At 42.8% G+C, this 22,924-nt stretch overlaps 1 protein-coding gene across 7 annotated transcripts in view; it reads right to left on the bottom strand.

Annotated features, from left to right (window-relative positions):
- The window catches only part of MITF (melanocyte inducing transcription factor), a 99,651-nt gene that overhangs the window by 49,598 nt on the left and 27,129 nt on the right, over positions 1-22,924 (bottom strand). The window lies entirely within an intron of this gene.

A 22,924-nucleotide genomic window follows, 5' to 3' on the forward strand; every position in this document is an offset into this window, starting at 1 on the left:
GGACCAACCTGCTTAAAAAAAAAAATAAAAACAAAAAAAAAAACCACACACACAAAACCCCTCCAACATAACCCAACCCCACAAACAAAAATACTTAATCCTCAGATTTTTTTTTTTAAGTTGTTGTACACCATGTAGTAGTTTTCCATTTTTCTTCCTGTCTTTAAAACACACCTTCACAAGTGGCTGAACATAATGCTTTCTGAACTTAATGAAAACCTCTCTCATGACCCAGGAGCACTCAGTAAATAATTATTAAGCTCTGGAGGTGGCTTTTGCATGAGTGTTGACTTAATAAAATGCCGTAAGTTGATCTGCTTGAATGCCCATTTACTTGGGGACACAGCTTGCAGTATAGCCTGGAAAGCTTGATCTTGCCCAGATTAAGGAACAAGGTAAAATTAAGAGGTTTGATCCAGAAGCTGCAAAGGTCACATTTTACAATCCTTTACTACTGTTGGTGATAAAAGGGAGATGAAAAATTGCAAACTTAAAGTATCATCAAAGACTTCCATATTGTAACAGTGATAATACACCAACTTTTTTTACATCGAAACTGAACCTCTGTTAGCCCAAATCTGTGGTTTTGCCATGAAGTTTCAGAACAAGAGACATATACATGTATATATATTTAAAGTCTTCCCCTTCTGAAAGCCACCATCAGTACCTGAGCTGGTCAGCCCAGCTGCTGTGGCTCTGCAGAGGATAGTGGCCAGTCCCAAGCGCAGTAATCCTCAATTGCCAGAGCACAACCTCCACCACACCAAACCAACCCCACAATCATCCGCTCACGGTGCCCCGGCAAAGCATCACTCACAGACAGAGGCTGTCAAAGGAGCAGGGCATGAACATCTGAACAGCTTCCATCTTTCCCCCCAAATTTTGTGTCCAAGGGCTTGTGCTGAGCACCCCCGGGTGAAAGCCAAGCGGCGACCGGGCCGGCTGTGTCTCCAGGGGAGGCTCCAGATAAGGACCTGGCAACTCCAATCCCCACGGAGCAGCGGCTCCCGGCACTGCAGACCTGTGCAATCCAGCACCTACCGAGGAGAAAACAACGGGCTTGAGGCGGCACGGCCAGGGGGTAGCACGAAAGGACTCCGAAACAGCCCAGGAGCTTGGAGTCAGCATCTTGCTGCAGCCCGTCTCACCTGCATGGGAGCGCCGCACAGCCTCCTGATGGGTGGATCCTGGATCCGCAGGATTTGGGGTAAATTCCCAGCACTGCCGTGGGCTGAGCGGATCCCAGGGGCTGCACCACCCTCACAGCCCCGCAAGGAATGGGAGAAGCCGAAGACGCGGGCTGGCATTGAAAGCACTTCTCCCATTCATTAATTAAAAGGGGTGTGATCAGGCCATTAACACCATCCGTGGATAAGGGCTGATTGTAACAGCACCGTTTTCTCACGATCTTTATCGCCAAAAAGGTGAAGGGAAAGGGTGGGTGCAAGACAAATTTGTTTTCTGGGATGTAACTTCTTCACATTCAAGGTTCACCTAGGCGAACCTCCACCTAGGAACCATTGGACATGCATCTCTCAAGAGCCTGAACTACATCTGGAATGGCACAGAGTCGATGTGACAGCGCACACACCATTTCCCCAGCTCCACCTCTGCTCAAACAGGCTGGAAAAGAACACGCAGCTACACAAATACATCAAGCTCCCAAAAATGTTCCATGAAGGGCTAAAGGAATTTAAAATGTAGCTGACTGCATAACCTGATAGTGGTTTGATGCTTTTCCACAAACTTTTGAAGTTTCCATCACAAACTTAGAGAAAATATTACCAAAAAAAAAAAAAAAAAAAAAAAGAGGAGAAAAAGGCATGACACAGATTTCCTTTCACTTAAAAGTCTGACCTTGTTAAAGGCTTTTTGAACCATTTTTCAGACACCACATCTATGGGCACTTCCCTCTCTAAAGGGCTCTATGCAAATTTGCAAAACAAAAAGCCAGATTGCTAAAACAACCAAAAGATGATAAAAGAAAAAGCGAGGAGATAAGGCTCCGCTAGCAATCTCTGTAGTTTCTGATTTTGTAATGCAGAATTTACCTTTTTTAATCTGGGTAAACAGCGATTATAACACTGTAGTTGACAAGGAAGATGACGTATGACCACCACACTTTTTGATACTTTACAACTACAAAGTGCCCAGGTCTGGCTTCACAGCACCTTTCTATCATATCTTGGCTTAGAAATTATCACTTCCACAGCTGGATAACAAGGTTATTCACAGAGGCAGTTTTCAGCAGAAGAAAAGGCTCAATCATGTAGCATCCACAGCTTGTATCCATAATTCACATGCCCTGACTCCTTCCCTGCTAAAAAGTGTCCCTCAAGGCTTACCAGGACCAGCAATTCCCAGCCTAAACCCTTCCATTCATCCAAGGTTTTCTGCTTATTGACTCCACTGTTACAGCACTATTCAACACCTTCCAAAGAGGATGAGGCAGCTGGAAGCCTCATCTCCTGCAGATGACATCCTTGCTCTGGCATGCTGAGCAAACAGGATCTTGAGGAGCAAAAGGGAAAGTGTTTATGGAAGACTTGCTTTAAATGATTAAGAATCCCAAACAGTCATGATGAGAACCACACAATGAATTCTGTGCTTGGTATGTCAGCATTATCAGCACGTAGGACTTGCTCACAACACTAAAAACAACGTGCAAGGGAACAAACAACCCATCACTACAATAATTTTAACATTAAACCAGCCTTGGACAGATATTATGCAAACTCTCGCTTCAGTCTCTAGCCACAGCACTAGCTGTTCATTACTGGACCTGATCAGATCAGCAAATGTCTTTAGCAACTCTTCTTTCTAACAAAGCAACTCCCCAGGCTGCATAAACCAATTCCTCAGCGTCCCCGTGCTTGGAACAAACTTCAATTTTAGAGTCCCTTAAGCATTGCTCATGTTTCTTCTACCTTTTTATCTATTTGTGGAAAAGTTACTGGGACAAAGAGGATTGTGCAAGCTGAACTACTTGGGGTGAGGGTAAAAAAAGCCCTTATTCAGCAACAAGTTACTTTACCAACCGCTTGGATATTTACACTGCAATTATGATTTGCAATTGCAGGACAGATGTGCCAGACTTGCTGCCTTGGGTTTTCACAGCACAGACAGGAAGGCGGGATAAGCTCCAGCTGTCCACGTAAGGAGTAAGGAAGCATTAGTGATGTTTACAAACTTGCTAATTGAGGTGAAGCAAAATGGAGGAATTGCCCAGCTGCAAACAACTAAAGACAGGTGGCCATCAACTCCCTTGCTTCGGCTACTCAGTGCCCCAACAACATCCCTGACATGGGAGAACTCCAAAACAAGGCTTCTGGAGGAAGCAAACCTCCTCAGTTTATCAGGCATCATTGCTATGCTGTCAGCAGCATCCTCAGTACAGACAGACCCAGTAAAGAGCCCTTCTGTCACCAGTACCTCTCTCAATCCCAAGTTCAGGGATTCCCAAAGCTGGGTACAGTTTCTGTGTGCTTACAACCTCAGAGTGTGCACTGTGGGCCAGGACAGTGCAAATATTATTTGGAGGGACCTTTTCACCTGCCATCCCACAGCTGTAAATTCTGTTTTAAATTTGTCACATTTGCAGGAACTGCAGTCTTTCACAGAAATATCTGGCATTGGTTTAAAGCCTTCAGCACTCCAAGGAAGTGCATCTCCAAGGACTTTAATGGTAATTCCTCCTCTTCCCTCATCAAAATAATGCTGCATCTTGTTTCAAGCTGGAAACTGCTCATGAACATCAGAGAGGGAATGAGGAAAATAATTACTTAAACATGGGATCACATGTAAATAAAATAAGTACCAAATGAAAAGCATGGTACAGAATGAAGTCTCATTCAAAATAAAAACATGCAAGTAACATTTATACTTCTTGATTTCACAAAGTGAAAAATATATACAAAAAGATCCACCCTAACCTATTTATAGGTCTTTTAACACCTCAAATATGGCCCTGCTAATACACAGCCTTAATTTAATTTTGCAATCACCTTTCTGCTCTGCATGTCTTATGTTGCATCTAAAATGCATAAGCACATCTCAAAGAGGAGACATCAGGAAAAATCTTCAGAAATAACTTTATGCAACCAAATACAATCTCAAAAATTAACACGGCTGCTGAGTTTCTAGAAAATGGGATTTTCTCAAGTAAAACTGTTCAGCACAACCCATGTTTGCACAGTTCAGTGACAACTGAGCCATGCTGTCCGTGCCACTTGTAGCAGGAACACCGCTTCTTATTTTTCAAAATACATTACAGCCCTTGGTTTACTTTTGAAAAAAGAGCAGCCAACTCAAAACTATTTACAAGCCTTTCTGTTAGACCCTCCTAATCTGTTCTGCACTGCCAGAAGCACAGCACTTGAATGGCTATTTCTGTTCAAAGCTATATTTGTTGTGGAACTACTGCAAACTCCTGAATCATGTAAACAGAGGCAGGAGCCAAAAAAATGTTTCACTGGACTTGAAGTTCACATCTGCCTTAGTTACTAGGATAAAAAAATAAAGGCAGGGCTTAGCTTATAACCAATAAATCCTGCAAAGACTACAGTTAATCATGCATTCCTGCAACAGGGTTTTGTTTAATCTGGTTTACTTAGCATTTGTGACCTTGGCAAAGTACCTGCTGGAGCACTCACCATTTTTGTGGAGCAGCATTTCACACCTTCTGTTATTTCAGGCTTCAGCAGGCGACTGTACAGTGCTACATTAGTGAGCCAGGTTCATAAACATGCAGCAAAGTCACCTGGAAATGATGTGCAGCTCTAGACTTGCTGGAGCCCAGCAGCCAACTGTACTGCTGTCCCTAAAAAGCACTATTGTAGCAGCTCTCTGTCAGGATCTGCAGCTGCACCTTTGGGGGAAACAAATGCTTGGAAACATGCTGCTGGAGCAAAGTGACCCTGCTGCCACTTCTTCAGCTTCTTGGCTCAGGAAAGTCAGTGCTACAAACCATGCCTTCACCTCAGCCTACCAGTGTGGAAGAAAACTTCACCTTCTCTGCACTCACCACCTTCTACTCCTCATGATCCTCCTCCAGCAGGAACAAACCCCAATATTCCAAACACGCTGGAAATAAAAGGCAGGCCAGTATTTCCAACAAGCTGGAAATCATGAAAACCCCCAAAACATCAATGAAAACCCACAGAGATGCTTGATCCCAAGTTCCCACAGATTACATTGATCTACCACTTTGGGCAGGAACCAATTCTGCCCAGTGGTCTTTGGCACTGCGGTGTACTGCAGGCAGGACAAGCAGCATGTGCTTGGATAAGAATAAGACATCACAGGTGCATTAAGGAAAACAAAAAAATGTTTCCTTCATAACCCACATAAGAAATCTGGATTAACCCGTAGTAGCTTTTTTTTTTTTCATAGAACCATTATTGAATTCAGAAATATAGTGTCTGCCTGATACTTAGTTGCCAATATATATCTAATACACTGAAAATATTTTTCCCTTCCACATTCAGGAACTGCAACTGGCTTTACAAGTATTCAGGGAAGGAAAATAATTATTTTTTTACAAACTCCAGAACAAACAAGATGATTTGCTACTCTTTTTTGGTTTTAAAAGCAGATAATGCAAGTATAACGGATAACAGCTTTTATCATCTATCTTACCATAGTTTGTTTTTGTACAAATCTTGAACTTCATCTTAAACTAAGACATTCTACCTTAGAAGTGTTATACTTCTGTGTCAATTCCCTTCACACAGCTACAACGTGGCTACAGAATTCCTAATCTCAATAGAAGGATATATATTTAAATTTGCCTGGAATTGACACTACAGACTACTCAAAGTTGCATTAAAGCCAGTATTGTCCTGCACACACTTTCAGAGTACCAAAAATGAACATCAGCTGTCAATGCCAGAGTTATTCAATTAACACTTGCACAGCCAAAGCACTTTGCAATCCTATACACAAGCTGCCAAAACAAACCCCAAAACAAAAAAACAGCCAAAAAAACAACCCCCATGCCTGGACTAGGGGAAGGCAGCTTCTGTAGGATTTCTCATTTGGCCAGCTCCCAGACATCTCCCTTTCCACACTAGATGGAGCTTTGTCCCCTCTTCCCCAGCCTTCTGGCAGTGCCCTGAGCTGGGATAAAAAGGGTAAAGAGGCAAAGGGTGAAACAGCAGCATCACCCCAAATAAACAGCCTGCAGCAGTGGCTTCAGGAGCAGCAAGATACCAGCGAGGACCTGGGCTCTCACTGTGCCCTCCTGGCTCTCTGATTTTAACACAGCCTTGTTTTGCCATTTTTGAAGAATGGAAGATTTCAACAATTCAAAGTCCAAATCCATGCTGAGCTCCCACCAGCCTTTACCATGGCTGCAAGGCACTGCCTGAGCTCACACCACAGTCAAATTACACTTCTTTTCCTCCCCTTATAAAGGGACAGCATTTAAGCTTATTATCAGATTACACACCTGAATTGCTAACTGGCTTTCCTGTATCCCTCTTCATAGTCCCAGTTATTTTCTTTCAAAACAAGCTGTTCAATCTCTTCTCTATTAACCTGAAACATCTGTTCCAAATGCCTCTGCTCAGGCTCCAACCTTGGATCCACTGACACTTCGGGGAAGCAACTCATGGATAAAATTCCCCTTGATTTGTATCTGTTGGATTTGGTCTGTATTGTTTCAGATCACAGGTCAAGAGAAACAGCTCATCCTTCTGGTGAGCTGCCACAATTCCATTAGGATCTTTCAAAGCACAACAGGATATGGTACATCATCTCTATTTCCCTGATGAATTTAAACTCAGTGGGACTGAGAGGAGCCCAGGGGAATGAGTCACTCCCGATGTCACAAGTGGCCAAGCACTGCAAAGCACAAAAAGCAGCAGCCTCAGGCTGCATCAGACAAGGCAATGCCAGAGGGGATGGAGAAGCACGGTGTTTCCAAGTGCAAAACCTGTGTGTGCCTTGTGGGCAACGGCTCCTGTTTGGGCAACGTGCCCAAGAAAATGGAGCTAAAACTGAGGGGACAAGGGAAACAAGCCCACGTTATAGTGGGAAGCTAAAGAAAAGTTTGGAGGTTGACAGGAGTGAGTGTTGCTGTCTATAAATACAGCATAGAAACAAACACCCAGCAGAGAACAACCCTGGCACGTCACCAAGCGATATAAACCAGCCATGAACAAGATTAAATTGGTATCAGCAGTCTCATTCTGAGAAGTTCAGACCTGAAACCATTTCCAGCTGGAGGACTGGCGAAGGAACAACGTGCTCCTTTGCAAATAAAGACTGGTTGCCTAGTCAAAGTAGGTCACTGTGGAATAAAGCAGCCAGCAATGAATTGCAGGAGACAGAATCACAGAATCAATAAGGTTGGAGAAGACCTTTAAGATCATCAAGTCCAACCTTTGACCAACCACCACCCTGTGAACCACAGCATAGCACTGAGTGCCATGTCCAGCCATTTCCTGCACACAGGAGATGCCCTGCAGCCAAAAGGACAGACGCAGAGCAAAGCAAACTCTTTGGCAAAGCAGATGGATCTGAAGAAGTGCTGGAATATTGCACACAACAGGAGCTCTTGCCTTCACATACACCGTGCTGAATTAAAGCAGCAAATAATACCTCAAAAATGCAACCCCTCCTTTCTAAATTAAAGGTTAGAGGTTCCCCCAAAACAAACTCAAGAAATAGCTACTACAAAAAGAGACATCCTAAAGTAGACAGAAGGCATGCAGAGCAGGAGGTTTCATCCAGAGCAGATTTAAGAGAGATACCTCTTGAAGCAAGACAGCAGCTGAAGGGTCCAACAGCCACCATCACCCATAATGGCTTCCAACACAAGGCTTTAGAGCAGAGCCCCTTGGGTGCACACAGCCTGGGCAGTACAGACAGAAGGGGGAACCACATCTCTAAATCCCAGAACACTCCATCCTCTGTAGCCAACAGCCACGTCCTGTTATCCTACACAACACTGACAAGCAACACAAGACATAACTGAAGCTGAGCCTGCCAGGCTCTTACAACACCTGCTCACAGGCTTAGCAGAGAAGAATCTTTCAGTTTGTTACAGCAGCATGAAAACCCAAACCTCTGACAGCCTGTAACTGTTCAACATCCTGAACATGCCATCCAAAATTTCCCCCGAAGTTCAAGAGTGGAGCATAATGAAAACACCTTCACTGACCATGTTATTTCCAGCCTGGGAACAAAGAACTCCAGCCTCCGGTGTGCTTTTAATACAGGCTAATTTATTCTGAAAAAAGTAATAATTAAGTACACCAAACCAAAGTATGGAACCTGAAAAACACCTTCCTGTCTGGCAGAGCAAGTGCTTTCTAAGGACACTTACACGAGCTCCTGCTGCTAAAATAATTTATTAAAAGTAACTCGGGAAAAGCAAAGATGATCTCAAAAATACACAGCAATGCTAAACTGAAAAAGTTATCCTGAAAAAAAAACCCAAAGCAGAGCAAATACATTAATATATTCTTGTGATTAAATTAAGTATATATCCAAGTTGTTTGAAACTGAAGTCTTTAATATTTGAGTCATTATGTATGTTTTCAAAAATCTTACAAGTGTTTAGTACTACTAAAAAGCCAGCACATTAAATCTTTACAGACTGGGATTGAGAAATTCCCTGAAACAAGAGGAAAAAAGCCCTAGGCAAAAAACCATAATAATCAATTTTCTCCACCCATCCCCACCACATGCCTCTGCAGAACCAGCATCAGGTAAATTGGGGATTGCAGAGTCAGCCAGAATAAAGCAGTTCCCAGGCCAAAGGGCTTTCAACCAGGTCCAAGACCTTGGTACTGTGGTGGCCCAGGACAAAAAATGCAGATGAAGCATTAGCAAGTGCCAGAAGGGAGGTGCTGACACCAAAACAAGCCTGACAGTTACTTCTTCAGGTAAACTGTACCACTCCTTAGTTAAGAAAAACCTCAATATACTACCATTAAAAATAAAAAGGCAATAAAAGGCTACTGTGATTCCAGTGAATGTTTGAGAGGGTAAAAAAAAAAGCCTTTTCCATGTCCACATGCAAATAACAGCTGGAGATAGCAGGGATGGGCTGAATAGCCTTAACCTGGTGAAAAAACAGGTTTTCAGCACAAAAATTCCCAGATTTATCATTTTCTCATTGCATTATTCAACAGCAGCATCGTTTCAACAACCTCTCAAATACTACCCTCCAAGAAGCAATACAAAAGGGGTTTTCTATAAGGTTTACCATAATCACTAGAGCACCAAAAAAAATATTATGTTGGCAGAAAACTGATAGGTTTTCTACAGCAAAGTCCCTCTTTATAATTTTTCATTTGAGATTAAATGTAATAAAGCTCCTTAGTATTAAAAAAAAAATAAATATGCAAATCTAAGGTGGATCCCAACCTGCAGGCATTTTTGTATCAGTTAACATTTCACATGCAAAAAAATGTAAACAGTGAAGTTCAAGCCAGAACGAAGTTCTTTCCTCATTTCAATTAAAAACATGAATATAACAATTTATCTTAAAATAGTTTGAGCAACCTGGTCTAGTGGAAAGTGTCCCTGCCCATGGCACAGGGGCTGGAACTGGATGATCTTTAAGGTCCCTTCCAACCCAAACCAATCTATAATACTAGGATTCCCAGTGGTGCTGGGAAGCTATAGATGCATGGGAAGAAGACACGGAAATGAAAAACAAAACAAAGTGCCTACAGAAAACAGATTTAAAACTGTATTTCCGCATGGCAACAAAGAAACATGCTGCATGGAAACACCCTTCCATTTCTGTTTAACATAATGGTGGTGGGAATTCCTGCCAAAGTAAACTTCAAAAATTTGTTTGCCATGGAGGAAAACCGAGCAAACTGGAGTTCTGTGTGCAGAATCCTGTTTCAAGAGGGTGAAGGTTTCTTTGTTCCCTTTAGTGCCAGGTCACTTCAAACTTTTGTGCCTACATACTTTATTATGCTTGCAAAACCTTCAAAACAATAAAAAAAAACCTAGAAGATGAAAAATTTTAATAATCCACTCCTAAAAACCAAAAAAGCCTTCCAACATGCCACATGTAAAAATATCACCAAGTTTGACATCTTTCGTATTCGATCAGTCTACTACCAAAAGTTTGGCATCTTTGAAACCAAAATATTATTCATGCAGTGCAGAGAGAAGGCTTGGTTTTTAAAAAATGTTTGCATGAAATCCAGGGAAAAAAAATATGTATTTACAACGTTGGTGCAAATTACATAATCTGTCCTCTTAGATGGCAGTTTCTGACCATTAACAACCGTAACTACAGATAAGACCTTTTATTCAATTATCATGCTAAATTTCACAATTCTGTAAGCAGCACGATAAAGCAGCTCAATGACTCCTCCCCTCCTTATCTGTTATCCAAGTATCATTTCTGACACTAGAAAAATAATTGCAAGTTGCTAGGTTGTGGCTCAGCTGCCCCAACAGATCCCTGTGCACTAACAACAGTTTTCTTTCTGCATCTCTCCTTTCCAATTAGGTCTTCTGCAATTCCATGGTTTTAAGTTTGTATCTTCAGCACGCAGACATGTGGGCAAACAGCAATTCCTGAAATTTGTTACTTATTCAAGATATTTCTCGTGGTATTTATCATAGCAACCTCAGGATGTAAACTCAAATTGCAAATCAGACTTTTAACTGCTGCAGGACTGGGGAGAGAAAGAGGCTGGTTGAGATTATTAGACAGCAACTCTCACAGAGCATTTAATTCCAGCATTAAATTCAGGCATGTACTCAGCACTTAGGTGGGACATGGTCCCAAACCCAAGGAAATCAATAGCAGTATTTCATTCTGATTTCCCATAGAATCTTTGGGCACGGCACAGCATTTTGAGCCAAAAACCTGCCTGCCCTTGCAGCACCTGAGGAAGCTGCCCTCGCAGACAGCGTGGATCCCACCAGGTACAGAGTCAGCTCTGCAGTCCACAGCATCTGCCACGAAGCAAACCCTGCCCCAGCTGGCTGCACATGAAAGCACATGCAAAAGGTCTTGTGCACGCTTGTTCAGCTGGTTTGAAAAAGAAAAAGAAATGAGCACGAAAATATTGGAGTTTTTTGTGGTTCCAAGTCAGGTAATTTCTCTATTTTCTTCCTACCTGGGCCAGGAGGAGAGAGGGAAAACTAAAACAAAATGATCATATACCACTGCTTCTTCTCCATCTCTGCCAGCCAGCTGTAGGCACTGGCATGCAGGCACAGCCCCAGGCTGGCACCGGGAGGGACAACTGCTCTGTGGAGCTCTGCTGCAGCTCAGAGAAGAAAAAGGACCAAGGACTTACCCAGGGGATTCATCCTTTCACATTTCAATCCAAGGCAAGGCAAGAGTTCCCTGGGACCTGAGCTCCAGGTGGCCACAGAACCAAGACTAAACAGAAAGGTGTCAGTAAGCACTGGCTTCCAGAAACTGCACTTCCACTCCTACCATCCACCTCCTAACCCTGCTGCTGCATTTGTGGCTGCCTTTGTTAGAACACTTCTGCAAATGAAAACAGATGAGTAACTATTGCTGCTTTAGCAAACTCCCAAGCCCATGGTCACTAATAATAGCTTTGTTCCTTTTATTACTAAACAAAACCAAAAAAAAAAAAAAAAAAGTTTAAATGCTTGTATAAAATGCACATTGCTGAATGTTTTCTTTCATTGATCCAGGGCCATTTTCCCATATGAGCTTAGGCCCAGGACTCTGGAACAATTTCTGTGATCAACACAATGTGGAGCGATCTCAGGCTGTTTGAAAAAAATTTTAAAAATCATGTTTTGTGCTCCTTCATTTGAGACATTGGGAGTTCAATTAAAAAAATTAATCTGAACAGAGATATTCTTGCACAAACTGGAAGGCAGAGACAGGTCTGAGCTCCTTGGCAGGAGAGCTGATGGATTCAGGGAGGCAGAGGAGCTCTGGCAGCTCCCGGTTCCTGCCCAGCCCTGACTGTGCCAGGAGCAAACAGGTGGCACACAGGGAAAGGGCAGCGTGTGGGGAAGAGAAAGTGGAGAAGGGCAACAAGAGAGGAAGAAAACAGAGAGGGGATGAAGCCATTGCTGTGAAGTGACAGTGGGAGAACGACCGCAGGAAAGCCTTCCCTTGTGTGAGAAAAAGAAACAAGAAAAGCCACAAGAACTACTGTCAGTACAAAATTCTGCTTTTCCTCTCTACAATCAAATAAATTCCAGGGAATTTCTGAAAGCAATAAAAATAACAGGGTCCTAAATCACCCCAAGTCTGCCATGCTTTATTTGATGAAGCCTCCCACCACACACCCCCTTTGGCCTGGGGTCTGCTGTAGCCTCCTGCTCTTCCCATACTCATGCCCATGGCCAAGCAAAGGCCATGTCTCTTCCCTTCCTTTTTTTGGGGTGCAAGTTTTACACCAATTGTGGATTGAAATGCAGCACAACCAAGCCCAAGGTCTCTGTTATCCTACAAATGGTGCTGGAAAATGACTCGGAGCCACTCAGCTTTGGCTGCTCATGCTGGAAGGTGAGTAGACATCAAGAAAAAAAAAATTGCTGAATACTCAAAATCAAGCCACAGCATTTTTCCATCCTAAAGCTCCTAGGGGTTTTTAGCTTATTAATTTCTGTTATTGGGCTGACTGCTGCTGAATGATCCCAAGCATTGCATGGCGAATGTTTTTTTTTTTCACAGGAAGTAACCAAGCCAAACGCAGCGAAAGCATCCTCTTGTTCTTGTGTGAGCCCTTTTTTATTTTTTTTCCCCTTAGTTTATTTGAACAATAGCACCATGAAACAGCCTACAATAATGACTGTTACAAAATAGGAAGCTGAATTATTAGGCAAGCTCTGTCTGCGTAACTCAATCAGCCTAGGGAGGATATGACAGGCATGACCAAGACAAAGGACTGGACTCTGTGACCCCAGGCATCCTTCAGAATTCTGTTTCTGAGTTATTAAAAGCTGAAGTTTGCTTTTGCTCCTTGATTAGAGGCACCATTCCTATAAGGGCAGCAGCAAAGCACTGGCATTTCCCAAGAAAGTGGATCACCAAGTGTGCACACAGAAAACAAACACTTTGGAAAGGTTGGGATAAGAACTCTACCTGAAAATAAGGTTCAAAATGGAAATTTCAAGTTTAGTATTTAACCTTTTGAGCACAGAGGAGATACACACAGCAGGAGAGGTAAATCATGAGGTAGTTTTAAGCAAACACTCAACAACAGTTTTTGCAAACGAACAAAAAATAGCTGTTAAAAGTGGTCTTCAAGCAGTTGAAAGGTTCAACAGCACAGAAGTTCTTCAATCCTGCCAAGAGCATCATCAGGACCAGCTCTGGAGGGATATATTTTGGACCAGACAACCAGTAACCAAGGGCAGCCACCCACCACCCTGTCATTACAACAACCCCACTGAAACTGTGAAAATCAGGTCTAAGTGCTCGGCTGAGCAACACTTTGGAGCCAACAGCAACACCAGTGACTGAGCAAGAGCAATACAGGAACCTGCAAGTGAATCATTAACGAGCAATGATTTCTCCATTACTCACTGTGGATATAGAGTTACTGTGGGTAAGATTTGTTTCTAAAAAAAGGGAACAGCCACCAACATGAGCACTAACACATTCATCAAAGCCCAGCACAACGTGGGAAGGAAAGAGGAAGGCACAGCTATCGGGCAGGCTTTGTCCAGAAGAGCTGCTCATTGAGGAGGGCTCCGTGGAGCAGAGCAGAGGCGCTGGGAGCAGCATCTCACACCAGCCCCTTCCACAGAGGTCACACTCAGGGGCTCGGGTCAACTGGGTGTTGATTTTGCACGGCACCAAGAAATTATTAACTCATTCTACAAAAGGCATACAACTGTCAGGCTGCTGATAGAGATCAATAACCAGCTACTAAAACGTCAACAGTTTGACCTCTAGGCAAGTGTTTCCATACCCCTTCACCCATGTTCTACAGTAAAGGCTCCCAGTACATTTTCCCCAAGCATTTGCAGTCTGTGCTACTGAGAATAAGCAACAGGAGAACTGAGCCGACATTCTCAGCCAATCTTTAGGCAAGATTAGCAAGCAATTAAAGCTGTTGTATGAGGAATTTTAAGTGCTCTACAACTTCATGCCAAACAAGAGCTAGTCAAGCACTGGAATTTATTTTTTGCAATTCTGTTCTACACAGAAAGAGAGACAAATTTAAAGAAAAGATTTTTTGAAGCGAGGATTCAACCAATTACTAAAACATCTATTATAGTTTAAATACTAATACATCTGAAAGAAAATCTGCATCAAAAAGGGACGTGCAAGGCTTTACGATTGCTTGCAACCAGAACATTTCCATTTCTGGGGCGTTTCAATCACTTTTTGCCCTTTTGTTGGTAAAACTTAATTAATTGCAATACTAATTTCACCCCAGCCACTTTGGGTGCAGCACATCCTGGCACAGATGGCCTTTTGAAGGCCAGAACTGAATCTCAGCCCCAAAAGCAAACGAGAGCTTTGCCATCCCTTACCTACAACCAGATCCACCAGGACAGGTAGCAGAGAATACAGCTTTAGTCCCAAGAGTTGATCATTTAGTCCCAGCTAAAAAACAAGATGGAATACCAGAGAAAGCCACACATTTCATCAGGGAAGAGTTACAGGATGTTCAAGAGGAAAAGCTTGGTTTTAGGTACAACAGAAAATAAAGCAGATGTGGGGAACTGTCACTCCCAGCAACAATTGCACAGCTTGCTTGGGTCTGACAATAAGGGTTGAAAATAATGATTTTCATAAACACACTCACTGGAGCAGAAAAAAATGTTACAATGAACAAAGCAAGTAAGCAAAGTTAAATAAGGTAAGTGAAGCCTGAGGTACAGTTTCAGACTGATCTGCTGTTCACATAAAGAATGCTCTAGCTGAGGATTAGGGGTGAGAAATAAGAAGTCATTAGCTCTTCTTCAAGGTTCATGATTCAAATCTGACAAAACACACACTTCAGTGTTTCCAAGCTTAAAGAAAATTCCAGCAGGGTCACAGAAGTCGCTATTTTTAGCTGGCTTAATCTCTATGCACTCAAACACAGCTTTTGTACATGCACATATTTTGTTAGCACTTAAATAAAGGAAAAAAAAAACCTCTGTTACCAAAAAATTAATCATCCACAAGTTCTGAAAATGCAAATGAGCTTTCCTCTTAATATTAGCTGCTTTTGAGTGAACAGCCCTGAGAAACAGCCTATAGCTTTTCCAGCCAAAACTGCTACCGGAAAAAAAACGCCAGGTCCTGGAAAATATTCAGTGACAAAACTGAGAAAGAAGAATGTGGGAAGTTACCAGCAATTAATTTCTTCAATAGGAAACAAACTCTTCCTCTTCCCACCCACGATGTACCTATCAGTACAGCTGAGAATGTTCTGAAACCTGGAACATCCAGGCTGTGAAGTGCATTGGGAAGTGCCCAGCACTGGCACTAGGAAGGAAAGGCAGCAGCCCCACAGCCCTGGCATGGCTGAACCCTCTGACAAAAAGGAAATACCTTAGAAATCAGTGGGCCTGTCTTGGTTCCTTGGCTGGCTGCTCACTGCCAAGATGGTTTACAGCTGGGGCTGTTAGAAGGGCAAAGCAAAGGGGTCAGACAAAGGAGCTTGGTCCAGAAGACCTTTGGGAGTCCCTTCCAACCCAAATTATTTCTGGTCCAGAAACGGTGACATTCAATCCTTGTCTCTTAATTTACTTGTCATATACTTAAAAATATTTTGTTCATCCACATTAGAAAGGTTTCAGCCATAGGATCAAGAACGATGTGGCCCAGGCACTGCATCACCCACTGGAAAGATTAATAAGAACATTTATAGTTGCAACAAGACTCTTGATCCTCTTCAGTAACTCCTCTGTGCATGTATTGCTACATAGGCTCTACACAAGTCATTTATTCTCTGGGCCCTTGTTGTTAAATTCTTTATTAATCCTTGTAAGTTTGTCTGTTGACCTGCAGTAATTTTAAGAGATTTGGAGATTGAATGCTCATCCCAGCCAAACTCTTTTAATAGAATTAACTAGAGATATCATGTAAGCTTTTAATAATGTTGACAACTACTAAAATTCAGTTAGCTGAGCCAACAAGAAACCACTGAAACCTTACACATGCTCTCTTCTCCTCATCAAGCACAGAACTTCATGTGGAGGCAGCAAATTTCCTGACTGCCTTCTCAAACACTAATGGATCAAATCTGACTGCACTGAGTGGTTGAATTCCCCTTCTTCCCCTGAAACAACAGCCAACCTTCAGCAATTTTCCTGCTCAAACTCAACACATGCACACACACAGGTTGTTCAGCATACTGCTATTCCATTGCAGTGCCAGTGTGCCAGAGCACTTTTTATCACCTTTAAGAAAGTTTAGGAAAAGATTACGGCTTGGAGAAGCACCTTCTTTACTGAACATCAGTTGCAGTGACAAATCCACAATACTGAGTTAATAGTTATTCAGAACTGAAAACAAGAAGTACTCCACCAGTGTATATGCATTGGAAAAAATTAATCAGACTCAGTCAGAATCTCTCCATGTTAGTTTTCTGTAAGTGGCAGAAATCTTCTAGCAGTCATAATTCATAACCAGCCATCATTTCTCTTAAGGTACGCCCCAAGGAAACTTGATGTACATCCAAACTTCTGCAAGCTTGCTCCTTTCTGTTGGATGCATCTTTCATTCTTCCTAAGAGTGCAAATCATGTTCTGGAAAGGCTACAGCATGCCAGGGATTCTTAAAATAGAAAGGCTGTAGCTAGTGATACTGCAAATATAAATACAGCTATTGCTATAGCAGTGGGAGTAACAGCAGTGACATGGACCCAAAGCAGCCCAGTGGCCAAACTCTGCTGGCAAGCAGCCCGTGGCTTCCCAAAACACAAGCAGGAGAAAGGGAACTGCCATTGAACTATCTGAATGGGCATAATGCACACCAAATGAGTTGTGGCAAATTCACAGCACAATCTAACCCTTGGGCTTCAACGTTTCTAAATTTAGGTGTTTCAGTGCAGGAAGAGAGGTAGGAGAGCTACAAAAATGCTTTAGTAAGGTAGCACAGTGAGCTGATTGCAGGTCTGTGTAATTTTGACCTTGCTGTACCAAAAAAAAGCATTTGCAGCTGGCAGCTGGGGCATCGTGTCCAAGTGCCACTCTGGTATGAGTAGGGAAAAGCACAACCCTGGCTTTCTGTAATTGCAGCCTTAAGAGAAGGATACAAACACCAAAACAAGAATATCAGAGAAAAAAACTGACTGAGAAAAGCTTATCCACCAAACTAGCAAAGCCTGTGAACCTTAAAGTCTGCTTAAAAATATTAGATGTCAAAGTTATCAAAGCACACCACCAGTCAGAACTGTGGCCAAGTCTAATATAATAATGTCATGTTTATTTTTGTCCCTGACTCCAGACTAGGTGCTCCAGCTATATCTGTGTTTCTTGTAGCACTTTTAAGGAAACACACACACTGACTGAGCAGAGCAGTAGAGGGTGTATTAAATGATCTATTCCAGACAGCAGCCTTGCTGCATCACCAAATTAATAAGCAATTTCAGTCAACAGAAATATCAGAGCATATCTTGAGAAAAACTTTCTCCAAACACTTTAAAATTACTGTCTCTATTGGACTAAGGACAAACAATATTCCATAGGTTTTGGAATAAATTAGCAAACCTTATTCGGGAAACTAAAATAAAAATATTTCAAAAACGTCATCTAATAGGTGACTAAGCCTTCAGACATGTGAAGATCTGGCCAGTGGTCAGAGCCACTCGAGCACAGAGTCCATTTGGCAGTGTCACTCACGCCACCAGACACTGCAGCACAGACATCTTGACACAGCAAGACTTCCCAAAACTCCTGAAGAAAACACTCATGATCTCTCCAGTTTCTGCATGGCACAGAGCACTGGTGGGCAGAGGGGAGACCCCATTGCCTCAGTACTTGCCTCTGATTTCAGCTGCATTGTCACTGACTAGAGCACAAGTATTAATGTCTGTGTAGAAAATAGACAAACCAGCAAATCCTACAGAAGCCCCCACTCCTCACATCTCCCTAAGTCAGGCTTTGAGCTTCAAGACAGAAAGTTGCCTGCCTGTCTCTATCCTCTTTTCCTCCTTCCAGCTTGGTCTTTCTTACCCCTCACCCCACACTCAGGATGACAGGCTGCAGATACCACGAGCTGGACTTGGGCACCAACACAGAAAAATCATTGTTTAAAGATCCTGGGCCAGGACTCCAAGACTCAAAGGAGATGGCCCAGACCACCCTTGGTCCATCTTGACAGTATTCAGTACAGCTCCTTTGCCTTGCCTAAATATAAAGAAAACCAGGACAGATGCCTGCAGGATGCAGATCCACAAAGTACTTGTTAAGAGCAGCTGATGAACAAACACATTCGGCCGAGACATCAAAAGTTACATTCTTATAATAACAAAAAGCGATGTGCTGGCAGCCACAACGATCACAGGGCATGAGCAATTCCTGAGTTTGCAAGGAGACTGCTTCTTTAGATCAACAGCAACACTTGGAGGGGAAAGCACAAGCTTTTAGCAGACAAATTCTTCATTAGGCTTCCTGGTGCTCACAGCATTCACACCACCACCAGGCCCCAAAACACACCTTTTTGGTTTTGGTATTTCTCACACAAGACAGGGCACGGGACAAAGCCATTTCTCTCCTGTGAGCTCTGCAAGGTTATATTCCAGTTCCAGCATCTACAATGTCACATGATTAAGGAAAACTACCAAACTATCAGAAAACACTTTGCTTGATGGCTGACCAAATCATACCATGAAGTGCATTGCTGTTCCAATAGCATGCCAACATGTGGATCATCTTTAGCAACACAGAGATTTTTCACATGCTACTCATTGCATAAACCAAGAAAAATGCTGCTATTGTGGAAGAACTGAGATGTTTCTATGGTAAAGTTCTTAAGGCATTAATTGATTCATTTCCACTGCATTTTTTAGGAGCCCAGTTCTTAGATGCAAAGTTGACTGCTTAAATTCTATTAATCTTGGGGAGGGAGGGGGTGGCTGCCAGGAAATAATAGTTTATGAACAGAATAGAAAAATGCAATCAAGCCTCAGCTTCCAATTCAGTTTTCCTTTGCTGTATGATAGGAACATGCAAATTCAAGGCTGAATTCCTCCTCTTCCATGACAGAAGAACAACAAGGCTTTAACATCACTGGCATCATGCAGTACAGCCCTCATGCTAGATCCTGGTTACCCCACTTCTAGCCACAGAAGCAAACAGCTCTGAGCAAACAGGCAGAAATAAATCACAGTGAGATGACAGCTACAAAGCACACATTATGGTTAGTTTGGGTCATGGATATAAGGATTAATGGATCGCAAACAGAGGATAAAAGAAAAAAAGTGACAGAGAGGTCAGAATCACTTGTCACCCTATCCTGAACACAAAACAAACTCATGTCCTACCACAAGTGCTTGCTCTCCACCCTAGCCTGGTCTCAAAAGTGGACAGTTAGCAAAATCCTTACAATTTCCACTTTTGAACAAATAGTTCTTAATACAGAGAGCAGCCTCTCCTTGTCGTGCAAGCTGAATTTCTAACTACTACCACCAGTCTTTGTTTCTGTATTATTTTCCTATCCTTTGCTCCCCCAAATTAAGTAAGTTCACAATACAAGAGTTGCGGGGATCACCCTGGGGTTTGTGGGTACAATACACTGTGCAGCAGAGAGGTAGAGCTGGGATTCCTTTATACTGTGAAAACACAAGGAACCAAGATATGGCTATTAGGCACAAAGCTACAGAAATTTCATTTCTTCAATAGTAGAGGGCAGAGAATAAAGTGAAGAGAAGAAAATATAACACAAAAGGAAGAATGTAGCACAAGAGGCATCCTTCAGGAGAAAAGGGTCACAGGAAAATGCAAGAAAAAAAGAGATGCAGAGAAGAAGCTGTCAGGACAGAGTCAGTGGGTGAGGAACAATCCCAAGGGATGTGGCACAGGTGGAGTCTGAAGCATCAGCAGCATGAGAAAGGTGGGAGATAGGGTAGGTGAGGTAGAGGCAAAAAAAGGGCCAGGAAAGTGTGGAGAGCACAATTGAGTATCACTGTAGTAAAGATGGAAGAATAGCTGTCAGGGTGTATGTAGAGATAGTCAGATGAGACAGGAGATGAGTATTTAAGGGCTCAGGAAGAACATAACCATCAGATCTTAAAAAAGGGAAGTAATGTAGGGAAAAAAAACAACATTGAAGAATTGACAAAATAAGGTCAAGAAACACCAAAGGGTTTTGGTTTTGTTCTGTTTAAGGAAAGGACAAGTGCTGTGTAACAAAATCTAAAGAGTAGCTTCACGAAGTGAACTAGTCAGAGTTCACTCTCCATGCATGGGACCATGAGAAGAGCACTTCCCAGCCCCAGCCATGAGCAGACAGTACAGAAACTTCCCTTCCCAGGAACCTGAAGGATGAGAAGCAGCCTGCTGTTGCTGCTATTGTCTGCCAGGCCTCTCCAGCTCAAAGCTCCAGCACTGACTATTGAGCTATCCCTACCTGTCAAAGAATATCACTGCCAGTAGCTTAAGGCCATGATTACCAGTAATTGCAATTAATCCAGTTCTGGCTGCATGGAGGGAAAGGTTGTTCGTGTTCTGAAATATTTTGCGACAAACTCTTATTTTACAAGCTCACAGGAGAGTTTTACTTGATGGCACTAACATCAGATGAAAGAACTACAGGACTTGGTGAGAACACGGATCCTGCTCCTCACTGCTGCTCATCTCCATCACCTGAGGTTAAGCTGCTCCCTTCTCTCTTTCTTTCCCCATTTGCAAAGCAGGGATGATGATAAAGGCCTCTTCTATAAGGCATTTTTTTGAATTAGAAAACACAGCCACTGTTGTCCAAGCACAAACAATGGTCCCTGTTCTAAAGGAAATGGAGAGGAGCCAAATGCTTGGATGTATAATCCAAGCAGAGCTGCACCAAGGGAGTGCAGTCTGGCAGAAGGTGCATGGCAGCCCAGAGATGCTCAGCAGCACTGGCATTAAGGGCAGGAAACAGCCCCCACTCCCTGACTGCTCTCCCCCTTCCTCCCTGCACCACCCAGAACAGCACTCCACACACGTAACATTGCACTGCTCAAGCAGCTCTGCACTGCCAGTGCTTAAGCTCCAGATACATATATAAAAATAATTACAAAAAATGCTGGGATGCTGGAAAATTTGCTTTCACGTTCACAGCATGTTCCTTTTGCCTCTGCAGCTTTCTTCTGATGCCTCTGCCCAGACGCAAACCGAAACTGGTTAAGTAACAGTGCAGTTCACCCTTGATGATGCAGAGTTTCTAATGAGGGACTTCCCAAGAAAATAATACCCAGACTTTGAGTAATAATTATTCATACATGTTATAAATAAACACAGCTCCTAATACTTTTAATTAGATGGTTTCCACCGACAAGTTATGTTCCCTTTAAATATTTACGTTGTGAAAAGAAACCATTCAGCATTTATCCAGTGACGGAGGAGTTGAAGAGTGGACTTATATCAAAATAGACTTACTGGAGACCCTATTACAGCGTTCTCTTTCTGACTAGTAAAAAACTGATGAGGACCAAAAGCATTAATACACTCTATTACTGACATTTGAGCAAAATTAATCGTTTAAATGGGTAAAGGTTTGCCCATCTGCATAAAAAGTTACAACAACATTTAAAAGTATCAAACAAAGCAGCTGCTGAAAGACTCATGTCTGCAGTTCCCGACAGCTTCCTGTACTCAGGCTTCTATTTTGCCACATTCCCTTGAGCACACTGGGTATTTTATCCACTATCTGAAAACAGTTCATTTATCAAAGTCACAAAACCTAAAGCTCTGTATTTCCCCCTTCATATTACCATATCAGGGGGGTTATGCACATTCACTCATACATAGACCAAATCTCTATCTGCTACTTAATTACTTGTTTGCACTGCCACAGAGCACAGGAGCAGTCAACATCAATCAGCATCTTGTACAAACAGCACCACACAAATAGCAAACATGACCACTCATGTCCTGAAAAACTTTAATTATAGAAGACAGACACCATAAGAAACATGAGGGGAGACAGAAGAGTGCCAGGAGACAGCAGCAGTCCTTACAATAGATGCTAGCCAAAGGGTTTGTTTGTCTTTTTTAATACTGACAAGAAAGCCTGAACCACTTCATACTGTGAATCTCTTCTTCCCTTTGAAGGAAGAAGAAATATCTTTTCCATGTGAAATGGTCAACTCATTTTGATGCAACAAAGCCAACACGAAGTTTTACTTGAAACAGCATTGTAGCTGGGAGTCCTCCCTCTCCTTCCTCCCCAAGTGCTGCTTTGCTGACCCTTCCCCTTCACTTTCTTTGAATGAAGTTGCCATAGAAATGTTGCAGCAGAAAGTATCTCAAGATCATCTTTACCTGCCAATTTATCTCCTGCACTGCAAGCTGAAGATCTCGAGGGAAAGAATGGAAGACAGATGGCAAAAAATAAGCTAGTAAGTCTCTTTCTATTAAGAGCACCTTGTTAAACAACAACCCAAAGAAACTGGAGCGATGGGGCAAAAATGACTATGAGGAAAGAAAGGCAGGTAAGCAGATTCAGCCTGACACCTGCTGCAAAAGCTTTGCGAGATGACTCACCCCGTGTTCTGCTCCCCTCTCCAGCTTAGCTCAACACTGGATCAGAGGGATGTGCTACACATCAGGAAAAAAAGGGTGGAGTTGACAGAACATTTCCTGGGCAATCACAGGAGCAATAAGCAGCCTGTTTGTCCACCCAGTGCAATTACAGGAGCAGCAACACTGCTCAAACACACTCAGCACTCCAGAGAGCCCTGAGAACTGCTCCATCAGCCTCAGCTGCCCGAGTGCAAGAGGCTGGACAGAATCTGTGCCTGGGATAGCAAGCTCCAGAGTACATGGTATCCACTGGGAACAATGCTGAGGCTCCTGTGTGCCA

Source organism: Vidua chalybeata, chromosome 12 (assembly GCF_026979565.1).
Source record: "Vidua chalybeata isolate OUT-0048 chromosome 12, bVidCha1 merged haplotype, whole genome shotgun sequence".
Lineage (NCBI taxonomy): Eukaryota > Metazoa > Chordata > Aves > Passeriformes > Viduidae > Vidua > Vidua chalybeata.